Source organism: Balaenoptera ricei, chromosome 15 (genome assembly GCF_028023285.1).
Source record: "Balaenoptera ricei isolate mBalRic1 chromosome 15, mBalRic1.hap2, whole genome shotgun sequence".
Lineage (NCBI taxonomy): Eukaryota > Metazoa > Chordata > Mammalia > Artiodactyla > Balaenopteridae > Balaenoptera > Balaenoptera ricei.
Window position 1 is genome coordinate 82,805,348 of NC_082653.1, and position 13,901 is coordinate 82,819,248.

At 46.1% G+C, this 13,901-nt stretch overlaps 1 long non-coding RNA gene across 1 annotated transcript; it reads right to left on the minus strand.

The window, feature by feature from the left end:
• Nucleotides 1-1,925: 1,925 nt before the first annotated feature.
• LOC132348688 (uncharacterized) lies at nt 1,926-6,190 on the minus strand. Its single transcript, XR_009497521.1, has 3 exons — nt 5,523-6,190; nt 4,858-4,949; nt 1,926-4,734 (listed from the first exon to the last, which is right to left on the minus strand). It is a non-coding gene; the product is annotated as an uncharacterized LOC132348688 (long non-coding RNA).
• Nucleotides 6,191-13,901: the final 7,711 nt, after the last annotated feature.

Below are 13,901 nucleotides of genomic sequence, written 5' to 3' on the forward strand. Positions count from 1 at the left end.
TCACTGTAACCCATGTGACCAAAACTGTACCTGACACATGGGCACCTAAATGATTTTTGAGTGAATGCTTTGGCGGCGGCGCCTGGTATTGAGAGGCTCCATCCACACATCCTATCTTTCCTCCTTCTGTATTACCTAGGGCACTAGGAACACCCCCTAGTGTTCTCTAACCTCTTCCAACCTCCCTCTACCCTCCATCTCCATCATCCTTTCCAAACTCACCTCTGGCAAACCTGGCCTACTCCAGCCCTCTCCCCAACCCTGCACCCAAGCAAGCTGTGTACACTGCGTTTACTCCATCTTGTTGCCCCTACAATTTCGCTGGCTCTTTTAGTGTGCGTCTGCACTGAACCCAAAGTGTTAGCTCTTAGAGAACAGGTAGAGACCTGTATCTTGACCCTACGGAGCCTACTCGTGCCCAGAACCAGCAGGTCCCAGGAGATGTTTTCTGGTGATGATGGTGCCTTCTGTGAATTAAGCAGTCTTTCCTAAATGGAGCCTGAGTGAAGGGAAGTTAAAGGGCAAGCAGCCCTCAAAGGAAGGGGCCTGAGAAATCCTGCAGGGAGAGACGTCTTCTGGCCAAAGGGAAGTTAAGAGTTTCTCTCGTTTTAATCCCCAGCAAGTGAAAAACCTCCCTGTCAACTGAGAGGGTTATGGGAAAACCTCACTTCTCTATATATGCCTCACTTCTCTTAGGAAAAGTGAGGTCAGAAACATGTATCTCTTAAATAATAGGCAGCTTCTGAGGACTTGTAATGCTTCTCAGCTAGATTGAAGACTCAAAAAAAAAAATTATTCTGGTGTTGAAGTTGCTAGTTTGCATTGCTGTTTCAATCATTAGAGAATTCCTTTGTCTTTTTGTTGTTTCAAATGCTTTTGAAACATTGTTCAGATAACTATACAACACATAAAACAGTGGTTATTGTGAAATTTAAAGATGACTTGGAAATTGAATCAGTTGTTTATACATGCTTTGGAAGTAAGCTCAACTGAGCATTTCTTTAAAGTGCATTGTATTTTAAAAAACTACCATCAGGGACTTCCCTGGTGGCGCAGTGGTTAAGAATCCACCTGCCAATGCAGGGGACACGGGTTTGATCCCTGATCCAGGAAGATCCCACATGCCGCAGAGCAACTAAGCCCCTGCACCACAACTACTGAGCCGGTGCACCTCAGAGAGCCCGTGCTCTTCAACAAGCGAAGCCACCGCAATGAGAAGCCTGCGCACCACGACGAAAAGTAGCCCCAACTAGAGAAAGCCCGTGCGCAGCAACAAAGACCCAACACAGCCAAAAATATAAATCAAAAAAAAAAAAAAAAAAAAACTACCATCAAAACCTCAGGTTGAAATGATGGTGTTAAAGCAGCTATCCCACTGTTCTTTTTCTCCCTTCCAACAAAACTAAACATACTGTATCACTGTGTTGTTTTGTTAACTTTTCCTTCCGCAGAGTGGAGGTGACTGGGCTGGTGGGGAAGAAAGCAGAGGATCTGCTCAGAGAGCCTGCAAAGGAGGCACATGTGTGAAAGCTGCTAAGAGAGTACAACTTTATTTTTTAATTTTTTTTGGCCACACTAAGCAGCTTGTGGGATCTTAGTTCCCCGACTAGGGATTGAACCCGGGCCCCCGGCAGTGAAAGCACAGAGTCCTAACCACTGGACCACCAGGGAATTCCCGAGAGTTCATCTTAAAAGTTCTCATCACAAAAAAAGTAACTATGGATGGTGGTGGATGTCACATCCCAGTAACTATGGCTTCTCCTTTTCTCCAATTATCCCCTGTTTCCAGACCTTTTGTTCAGAAGGGTCAGGTGTGAGTGATGAGGCATTTTTACAAAATTTACAAAGACCCATTACTCTGGCCACCGTGGCACATGTATTTGTTTCCCATCGTTGCTGAAATAAATTACCACAGACTTCGTGGCTTAAAACATCACACATTTATTGTCTTACAGTTCTGGGGGTCAGAGGTCTGAAATAGTTTCCACTGATCTGAAACCAAGTGTCTGCAGGGCCACATTCCTTCTAGGGGAGAATCCCTTTTGATGTCTTTTCCAGCTTCTAGAACTGCATTCCTTACATTTCTTAGTTCATGGCTTCTTCCTCGTCTTCAAATCCAGTATTTTAGCAGTGTCTTCAAATCTCTCTCTTTGTCCTTCTATTCCCATTATCGTATTGCCCTCTGTTGTAAAATCTGTCTCTACCTCACACTTGGGATTACATTTAGTGCCCACTGGGATAATCCAGGATAATCTCCCCATCTGAAGATTCTTAACTTAATCATATCTTCAAAATCCCCTTCACAGGTTCCAAGGATTAGGACCCAGAGATCTTGGGGGCCACTGCCCAGCCTGCCACAGCAAGTGTGAGCCACTATAGGGGGGCTGGAGACAGCAGTGTCCTCAGTCACATGATCTAGAACCACATCAACCCAACAAGAGAATCCTGATGGCTGGGCCAGAATTAAGCTGGAATTCTCTAGGCTCCCTTTTGGCTGGGCTGTACTCAAGACAGTCTACCAGCCAGGCTGGCCTAGGGTAGCTATTAGGGGAAAGAAAAGAAATGCCATACCTACAAGTGGTCAGGGCAGACTCTTTGATTTTCAAAATAAGTCTAGAAAGCCCCCCATCCCTTTCATCCTGATCATTACCCAAGAGATGGCCAACCAAGAAGGGACAGCCACATTCAGTGAGCAGGCTGCCTTACTACAGTGTGTGGACCAGAAGGAAGTGCGGGAAGTAGAGCTGACTTGAAAGAGGTCATTCCAGTGCTTGGTACCCAGATGCTGTGGGTGGTAGGGAGTGTGGAATGTCCATCCAACACCTTGACTATTGGCCCCCGGTGACTGGCTTTTGTAACAGAAGGTGCATCAATATCAGACTGTAGAGGATCTGCAAAGCCTAAAACATGACACAGTTTCAAGGGCTATAATGATGTGGCCTGAGTCAGCCGACTGGACTGGAACAGGGACACCAGCATCAAGAGAGCCCACAGCAGGTGTTCAAGGTTCGATGGAGTCAACTTACCAGGAACAGGAGGGAGCTTCTGGGCGCTGCAGCCTTGATCAACAGCCAGGGAGTCTTATCAGAGACCAGGTCCCCACTCTGGGCATCCACATGAATGACCCATCTGTCAGGTAGGACCAAGGTGTGATTCCATAGTTTACCGCCCCAAGCGTGTGTCTTTAATTCTCCATATCTGTCATCTTCCAAGTGAACCAAGCAGCCAGGCCATTGGCTAGCAGCCCAAGTCAGTAAAATGTAACAAGGTTCATCAAGGGGAGTGCTGGCCAGACTCAGGATGAGAATGGCCTTGACTTCTGCCCATGGTGACATCCACTTTCGGTTTTACGTATCTGGCCATGAAGCTGGATGGCAGTGGCCTCCCAACGCACCCATCAGGTTTCACCTTGGCTAAGTCATCAGTGAACTAAGGCCGGGCATTTAGGGGAACCTGTGACACTTGAGGGCCCCAGATTCAGGACCTTGTTTCAGGTGGTTTCTCCCAAGGCAGTAGCTGCCACTTTTTCATGTAAAATCTCTCAAGGGCCAGGCTGACTGCGCTTTTAAATATACCATTTCTATTTGACTAGCGAGGCCTTTTAGGCTCTTCCCATCTTGTTAACTGTCAGGTTCGACTTGACTCATCCCAAAATGGGGTATCAGGCCGGAGCGCTACAAAGCATCCTGGGTCTGGAGTTCTTCAGTGGCAGAGGTACCTTGTGGCTGTGTCAGCAGGTGGCGCTGTTGCAGGGAGAGGGGCCTCTCTGAGAGCACAGGCAACAATCCCGTTTTTAAGAAAAGCTGTGATTTCCCTTTCTTGCTTCACAGTCTTTATTGTTTCTGTTGGACCATCGGAGGTGGAAGGAAAGAGGGTTGGGGAGTGATCTCCGTGTTCCACTGTCACCCTCTACATACAGCAGTCCCTGAATGGGAAAATCCCCTCTAACACTTAAGGGACTGGAAAAGTGCAAGCATATAAGCCATCAATTCCTGCTACGTATACAGGTGCAGAAGCATCAGTTGAATTCAGACACCTCTTCCCCTACAGGAACAAGGACCAAGAAATCTAACACCTTTGCCAGGGGCAACAATAACCACCAGCTGGAGACCCCACTAATCCTCCAGCTGAGGCTGCAGCGGGGAAAGCTAGCCTGCAGGGCACGGTGGAGGCGGCAGAGGGGAAACCGAACCCTCAGCCTTCTCCTTCTTGGGCCTCGCACTCCAGGGTCAGCACCCACGATTCACTGCTGTCCCTTCCCTTGCATGGAGGGTTGGTACCTCCTGGCCTCCTATAAATGCCCCAGCCCAGGGGGCCCCTTTCTTTCTGCACCCATGCATGTTGCTGCATTTCACCCTGCAGTCCTTAGGACCTTGCCCACCCCTGTGCCGAGCACCCTGACCTTACTACCAGGAGCCAGGTACTGCGGCTGTGTTGTGAGCCCAGCCCAGCAGATACTCAGGCCACTGGCTTTGGCAGCACTGGCATAAGCCAGTGGCCTGAAAGGTGACCTGTCCGGACACCCTTGCCTTGCACAGAGGGGTGACGACTCACAAGGCCACCATGACTGCCCCCTCCAAACCCACAATGATGAAAACAAGTGGCCTTGTTATTGGGCTGGGGCTGCACAGGCCCCCTGGGTCACTTGTGGCAGCCCCCCATGTGGCGGGAAGAGAGGACGAGCTGGCCAGCTTCAGTTCATAGAATCCTATGGTGCCGGCCTTGAGTACATTCCTGGAACACACAACGGGCTAGTAAGCTGTGGGCAGGCCACATATCCTGGGCACTTCCCCCCCCCCCACCCCGGAACCCCACACCTACCACACACCCCCCCCCCCCACACACACACATACACACCCGCCACTGAGCTCTTTATCCAGGAAGATAAGCCAAGAGAGGATAGGCATTCACCCTTCATTCAGGCCTGGAGGCGGCCAGAAGAGTTTAATCTAGAAATAAAGCATCATTAATTTTCTAATTGATTAAGGCTCTGTGGGGGTAACTAAGATAAATTTGCCCACATGTCTCTCCCCTGGGAATTACAATCCAGAAAAAGAGAGTGACTAGTATTCAAATGTTGCAGGAACTAGTAGACTCTGAGTGGATCCCAATGCAGTGAAGGTCAAAAAATTATCATCTCTTCTAGTCCTCTGGGTCCCTCATTCTGGGCGTTTAATCCGTTGCCAAGTGCTCTTGGTTCTACCTCTATGAAATCTCCCATACCAACCTCCTTCTCCCCGTTTCCAACGACGCCACCCTAAAACCACGCAGCCTGCTGGCCATCCAAGTGCCGAGGAGTCTCTGCTCACCTGTAACTCGTCCCAGGCACCCAGGCTGGGCACCTGGTCGGAAGCCCCTTTTTCCTCAACCCTGACCCCTCCACTCTCACCCTGCCTCCTGCTTACCAGGAAATAAAGGCTCTTTGGTACGACTTACGTCGACTTCCTGATCTCTAACAATCCTAGCGGGTATATACATCTCTCTCCACCTCCTCACCTGTAGTTTCAGAGGATGAATCTTACCTGGAGTTTCATCGGAACATCTTGCGGGAGCCAGTCACGACTCGAGGGCTACAGGCAGGCCTTACTGGAACAAGCAGCGGCCGTGGAGATAAACGGAAGGGCCGCAGTCAAGTGTGGCGGCCACTGGGAGATGACCTGCCAGGCGCGGGTGCAGGAGGCCCGCCCTCCACCCACAGGAAGCAGACAGACTCTGGGCTCCAGCCCAGCCATAGCCGTTCATAGCATGTGCCATCCAGGGAATCTGGCTACTTATCCAAAATTGAAAACTTCATTTGCAAAAAACCCATATGAATTTTTGCCACAGCTGAAAATAACTGACAAGTGAGCTGACCTCCCAACAGAGGCCTTCCTGTCCTGTGGCCACCAATGGGACCCACTCCTGGATGTAAAAGCGCATTATCTCCCTTCCTCTGGCCTCAGAGAAGCCTTCAGTACGGACAAGAAAGGGTGGCTGAGCCTCCTAACTAATCCTGGGGTCCTGTGCGCATGCGCATGAGTAAGCGGCGTGGGCTCCTAGAGAGGAGAATGGAATCGACCCACAGAGGAGGAAGCTGGGTCAGATCGCTTAGGGAGTGCCTGCTTCCCTTAAAGTTCCTTGAGTTCCCAACTCTGAGACGGATCCTGCCTTCGGATTCTGCGTGCTGTCCGGGGCCCTTCATCACCCTCCTTCCCCTACTTTGCACGAGTTAGTCTGGAGAGGCTAAATTACACGCGCGATGAAGCACCGGATTGCAGCGCTAACACCTCCCTGAGGCCAGGAACTTCCAGTTACTGAGCAGGAAACGCTTACAGCTGGATGCCCCAGAGCCGCTGTTGCCCTGGGCTGTGCGGTGTAAAGTGGTGATCCAACGGGATTAGCACAGCAGTTCTGACCAAAAGACAGGATTAGGGGCCTCTCTTATTCCAGGGATGTGAAGAATGCCATCCCCGTACAGAATCTTAGGGCACTTGACGTAAAGGTGAAAGAGAACTATAGAATCATGCATCCGTTTCCAATAACCACTAAAAACTAACTAGAGTGCCCCTCTAATTCAGTTTGGGGTCCAGGTGGATCCCCTAAGAATGCTCACACGCACAGAGCTGGAATAGAAGGACATCCAGACGTCCTGTCTGTCCCTCTCCAGAGCTTCAAGCCTGCTCCCTCCCACTGTCCCGGATGCCCAGAGTACTTAGACCCTGTATTTTTTTTTTTTAAAAGAAGCAGCATTTTATTTTTATTTATTTATTTTTAATTTAAATTTTTTTTTTTTTCTTTTTGGCCAAGCCACCGGGGCATGCAGGATCTTAGTTCCCAGAGGGATCGAACCCCCCTGTGCCCCCTGCAATGGAAGCGTGGAGTCCTAACCACTGGACCACCAGGTAATTCCCTAGACACCTGTCTTGAGTCCTCTTGGGTCCTATACTGAGATGTTGGACAGGAGGGGCCAGGTGATGGGAAGAAACTGGCTTGGTGATGGTGGTTCCTGAGCACAAGGGTGGAGTGGAAGTCCTTGCTCCCAGGCTGGCCTTGGGGCTGGCACAGGGTCTTACCCTCAGGGCAGCAGCTTTTGAAGGCCAGCTCCTTCCACAGTGTGTCACTGGATGAAGGCAGCTCGCAGACAAATAGGCTAAAACCTTTTTTCTACATCCTGGGAGCCAGGTTGCCCTGGAGCAGAAAAGATGGGGCAGCTTCCTTGTCAATTGTCCCTCAGGGATGGGACTGCAGCTTGAGCTCAGTCAGCTGAGGAACTTGGTTGAATCTCTCTCAAAGGAGACAAACTACACGAGCAACAGCGCTATTCCCAAAGCCACGTTTGGAGTGTGGTCATGGAATCTGGTACTCGGCTCCAGCTGCTACTTCCAGAGCCAAAGTGCCCTTCCCCAGCCTCACCAGTTCTCTGAAGGAAGGCAGCCATCCTAACTAATCTCAGGGAGAGACCTTTTCACCCTAACCCAGTGGTTCTCAGCTGGGGGCGATTCTGTCCTTCGGAGGTTTGGTTTCATAGTTCTATGTTTCATGAGTCCTTATCATATGGGCAATTATACTATAATTATTCTGTAAAATAAATATTTACATAAAAATACTGAATTACTATAATGTACACCTGAAACTCATATAACATTGTAACTCTACTTCAATTTTTTTTTAAGTGTGAAAAATAATATTTACACAAAAAATGATGTTATGTCTGGGATTTGCTTCAAAATAATCAGGAGGAGGATGAGTGGGACTGCAGATGAAACAAGATTGGTACCTATTGATAACTGATCGACTTATCATAATTCTCTGCAAAAAAATTGTATATAAACTGAAATTTAATTACAGTTTTCTATGAACATAAGGCTTTAAGTATTTTAAAAAATTTCTCCTGGATTGGGTTATCATGATAAGTAGGACTTCACAACTGATCAAAATAGAAATGTACAACAGGGACTTCCCTGGTGGTCCAGTGGTTAAGAATCCACCTTGCAATGCAGATGACTTGGGTTCTATCCCTGGTTGGGGAACTAAGATCCCACATGCCACAGAGCAACTAAGCCCTTGTGCCCTAGAGCCCGAGTGCCACAACTACTGAGCCCCCTTGCTCTGGAGCCTACGCACCTGCTGCAACTAATGACCCTGCGTGTCACAACTAGAGAGAAGCCCGTGCACCGCAACAAAAGATCCTGTATGCCGCAACTAAGACCCGATGCAGCCAAAACTTAAATAAATATTAAAAAAAAGAAAAGAAATGTATAACAAATCTGATCTATGAGTAACAAAAAGTTATTTTTATTAGAATTTATCTCAGTGAGATACAGGGAACTGTCTTGTTTTTCTCAATAGATGGGCATTACTTATTACCGGAATGAAATATTATGTCTATTACTACTTTTGGGTTTTTTTTTTTTGTTTTTTAAATAGATCTTTATTGGGGTATAACTGCTTCACAATACTGTGTTAGTTTCTGTTCTACACCAAAGTGAATCAGCCATATGCATACATATGTCCCCATATCCCCTCCCTCTTGAGCCTCCCTCCCATCCTCCCTATCCCACCCCTCTAGGTCATCGCAAAGCACGGAGCTGATCGCCCTGCTACTTTTGTTTTTTAATTTAATTAATTAATTAATTTATTTAGGCCGTGCCCCGCACAGCTTGTGGGATCTTAGTTCCCCGACCAGGGATGGAACCTGGGCCCCGGCAGTGAAACCGCCGAGTCCTAACCACTGGACTGCCAGGGAATTCCCTACTTAAGTGAGATGAGTGGTGAAAGCAATATAGTTATAGCAATGTCAATTTTATCTGCCAAAATCATATTGTGATCTATCACCAGCGATGGCCTTGTCCTCCTCTCATTTTTTTTGGAGGGAAATAATAGGAAATCACTTGAATCACAAAGGATTTATTCACCTACTCGATATTGGCAGCAAGATTCCCAATGAATACTTTTGTTTGGTACCCCAGAAGTTTTGGGGTACCAAGAAAAAGAATAAAATACCTAGGAATAAACCTACCTAAGGAGGCAAAAGACTTGTATTCAGAAAACTATAAAACACTGATGAAAGAAATCAAAGATGACATAAGCGGATGGAGAAATACACCATGTTCTTCGATTGGAAGAATCAATATTGTGAAAATGACTATGCTACCCAAAGCAATCTACAGACTCAATGCAATCCCTATCAAACTACCAATGGCATTCTTCACAGAATTAGAACAAAATAGTTAACAATTTGTATAGAAACACAAAAGACCCCAAATAGCCAAAGCAATCCTGAGAAAGAAAAACAGAGCTGGGGGAATCAGGCTCCCTGACTTCAAACTATACTACAAAGCTACAGTAATCAAGACAGTATGGTACTGGCACAAAAACAGAAATATAGACAAATGGTACAAGATAGAAAGCCCAGAGGTAAACCCACGCACATATGGTCACCTAATTTATGACAAAGGAGGCAAGAACATACAATGGAGAAAAGACAGCCTCTTCAATAAGTGGTGCTGGGAAAACCGGACAGCTATATGTAAAAGAATGAAATTAGAACACTACCTAACACCATACACAAAAAATAAACTCCAAATGGATTAAAGACCTAAATGTAAGGCCAGACACTATAAAACTCTTAGAGGAAAACATAGGAAAAATGCTCTTTGACATAAACCACAGCAAGATCTTTTTTGACCCACCTCCTAGAGTAATGAAAATAAAAACAAAAATAAACAAATGGGACCTAATGAAACTTAAAAGCTTTTGCACAGCAAAGGAAACCATAAACAAGACGAAAAGACAACCCTCAGAATGGGAGAAAATATTTGCCAATGAAGCAAAGGACAAAGGATTAATCTCCAAAATATACAGACAGCTCATGGAGCTCAATATCAAAAAAACAAACAACTCAATTAAAAAATGGGTGGAAGACCTAAATAGACATTTCACCAAAGAAGACATACAGATGGCCAAGAGGCACATGAAAAGATGCTCAACATCACTAGTTATTAGAGAAATGCAAATCAAAACTACAGTGAGGTATCACCTCACACCGGTCAGAATGGCCATCATCAAAAATCTACAAACAATATATGCTGGAGAGGGTGTGGAGAAAAGGGAATCCTTTTGCACTGTTGGTGAGAATGTAAATTGATACAGCCACTATGGAGAACAGTATGGAGGTTCCTTAAAAAACTAAAAATAGAACTACCATATGAACCAGCAATCCCACTACTGGGCATATACCCTGAGAAAACCATAATCCAAAAGCACACATGTACCCCAATGTTCACTGCAGCACTATTTACAATAGCCAGGACATGGAAGCAACCTAAATGTCCAAGTACAAATGAATGGATAAAGAAGATGTGGTACATATATACAATGGAATATTACTCAGCCATAAAAAGGAACGAAATTGGGTCATTTGTAGAGATGTGGATGGACCTAGAGTCTTTCATACAGAGTGAAGTAAGCCAGAAAAAGAAAAGCAAGTATCATATATTAACACATATATATGGAATCTAGAAAAATGGTACAGATGAACCTATGTGTAGGGCAGGAATACAGACGCAGACGTAGAGAACGGATGTGTGGACACAGTGGGGGAAGGAGAGGGTGGGACAAATTGGGAGATTAGGATTGACATATATACACTACCATGTGTAAAATAGCTAGTGGGAACCTGCTGTATAGCACAGGGGGCTCAGCTTGGTGCTCTGTGACCACCTAGATGGGTGGGATGGGTGGGGGGTAGGAGGGAGGGCCAAGAGGGAGGGGATGTAGGTATACATATAGCTGAATCACTTCATTGTACAGCAGAAACTAACACAACATTGTAAAGCAATTTTACTCCAATAATAAAAAATATATATTGGCCGCAAGATTCCCAGAGAATCCTTTTGTTTGGTACCCCAGAAGTTTTGACACCCTGAGGGCAATGCACCATGCAAGATTTGGGGGTGAGAAGCCTATCTTCTGCCAGGTAGGGAAGGCGACCAAGAAAGAGGGTGCCCTGGCCACTGGGATGCTTTCCAGGAGAGCAGTTTTAAACGTGAACAGATAGAAAATAAGGATCTGGGGCAAACATGGCACTGAAAGCTGTGGGGACTGTGCAGGGCCGAGGTCTGCAGTCTGTGCATCGTCTCTGTCGCCGTGGCACACTGGCCCGGCTCTGCTGTCGGGTCGTAAATTCACAGACAAACATGAATGGGTAACAACAGAAAACGGTGTGGGAACCGAGGGAATCAGCAATTTTGCACAGAAAGCTTTGGGAGATGTTGTTTACTGTAGTCTGCCTGAAGTTGGGACAAAATTGAACAAACGAGGAATTTGGTGCTTTAGAAAGTGTGAAAGCTGCTAGTGAACTCCACTCTCCTCTATCAGGAGATGTAACAGAAATGAATGAAGCTCTAGCAGAAAATCCAGGACTTGTCAACAAATCTTGTTATGAAGATGGTTGGCTGATCAAGATGACATTCAGTAACCCTTCAGAACTAGATGACCTAATGAGTGAAGAAGCATATGAGAAATACATAAAATCTACTGAGGAGTGAAAATGGAACCCCTAAATAAACTACTTTGAAACAACTTAAAAAAAAAAAGAAAGAAGGATCTGGGAATTGATTCTTTCAGAACTGGCTGTGTCCTCACACTCTGTGGGAAGATTTGTGTGTTCTCCACCCTCCCCCTTCCCTATGCCCCCTCCCCCAGGTCCTCATATCCTTGTCTGAAAACGGCTACAGTCTGACATGAGACCCACAAACGGCCACCAGTACCCTTCCTTCTATGGACTTCTGATAAGGCTTATTATTTTTAAAATGAAATTAATATTTTTACTGCTTCATCAAGGACATTCTTAAATGAAACTGGATTTTTAAAAAAACTACGAATGCATGGCAATGAAGAATATAATAGTTCAGTTTTGTGCCATTACCTGAATTTATGCTAAGGCATTAGCAGTTTCACCCACCATTACTTTTGTAGCATCACTGCAAAGTCAACACAGTGAAAAAGACAAAAAAATCTATCTTATGAAAACAGTTTTGACCTCCCAGACCACCTGGTTGCAGGGACCCGCACAGATCCACAGAACATACTTTGAAAACTGCTCAAAATTAGATACTTCAAAGATAAGATAATGTTACAAATAATATCATACCAGAAGATTCGAGATTTTAGATGAAACAGATAAATTCATAGAAGAAATTAACTTACCAAATCTGATTCAAGAGGAAACAGAGATACGAAAAATTCTAACCCAAATTCTAGGCTTCTGTGGAAGTCTCTTCTGAGATACAGAACAAGATAGATACAATTTTGTTCTAATCTGTTTGCAAAGCCACAGCTGCAGCTTACTTTAGGACAAATGGACTGTTTCATGACTTTAATATTTATTTATTTATTTGGCTGCGCTGGGTCTTAGTTGTGGCATGTGGGATCTAGTTCCCTGACCAGGGATGGAACCCGGGCCCCCTGCATTGGGAGGGCAGAGCCTTAGCCACCGGACCACCAGGGAAGTCCCATGGCATCACTTCTTAATGGTCATTTGGGTGGCCCCAGGTGACAGGAGGGGGCAGGGCGGGGGCGAGTGGGGGCCCCCGGGCTCCAGCCAGGTCAGGAACTTCCTACTCAGAGCCGATCAAGCCTCAGCGGCTGTGCTTACCAAGGCTTACATTTTTTACTCTATTTTTTCCCCTTTCTTTTAGATTAAAGCTATATGGAAGTTTAAATGTTTTCTTCCCCACCTTGATGGACTGCCTTGGGTATCCCCTCCGTGACTCATGGCACTTCTAAGTCCACAGACTCAAGAAAAGCATTAATAGCAGGGCTTTTGAGAACTTGCTGGGAATTAAACCAGGCGGCTGCAAACTGACTTCTAGGCCGCAGAGTAATAGAGTTGATCGTATTGACGGTGCTGGGACTCTAAGAGCTGTTTCCTGAAGGCTGTCACTAGGTGAACGTTTACAAAACATACAATCCCACTTTGAGGAGCACCACTCTGCTCCACCCTTCCCTCCTCCCCTTGCCACTGCCTCCTCCTTCATCTCTGTTCTTGTCCTGGAGAGAGGAGTGGAAGAATAAGGTACTGAGAAGAGGAAAAGAAAAGAATGCCTTTGTGCGGGGGGACCTGAGACTACTGAACGGCTTGGCTATTCCGAGTATGTGCTCAGATTCTCACTGGGGTCTGAAAGGACTGGAGATGGGTCACACACCTGCACCTCTCAGGCCACCCTCAGGTTTTGTTACTGTGAGTTGTTCTCATACCTCGGGAGCTTTGCCCTGGCTGTTGCCTGTGCAGATAACACTCTCTCTTCCCCTCACCAGCCTGCATCACTGCTGGAAAGTCTTCTCACCTCCGGACAGGGTCCTGCTCTTCATCACCTTTTCTTAGCACTTACCGTATTTTCTTGGAATTGATTAGATTACTGTCCTTAGAGTGAAGTCCCGGAAGAGTAAGGTCTGTTACATTGCAGAGCTGAATGGGTGCGCTATAAATATTGGAGGCAGTAAAAATTGAGATCAACTGCGAGGCAGGGCCATAAGGGAAATCAGGAGATCACAAGAGTTCATTTTGTATATCATCTGAAAGACTTGATTCTCTCACTACCAGGATTCCTCCTGTGAGGGCATAAAAGTGAGTGAACCTGAGTGAGCCACGAAGCCTCACTCCTCATTCCCTCAAGCATTTCACGTGTTTCACACCTTCTTCACAGTGATGGGGCTTCACCAGTTTTCTACGATCTGAATGGATCTACATCGGTAACTTCCCCGTCTTTTCTGCTCGCTTGCCTTGTACAGGTTTTGTCCTCACGTGAACTCTCTGATGGGCCGGAATGTTTTCTTCAGATTTTAGTAATTTAAAGGAGGCATTTTTACATGAAACAAACACAAAACTTGGTTTGTTTGGAAGCATAAACTTGGTTTAT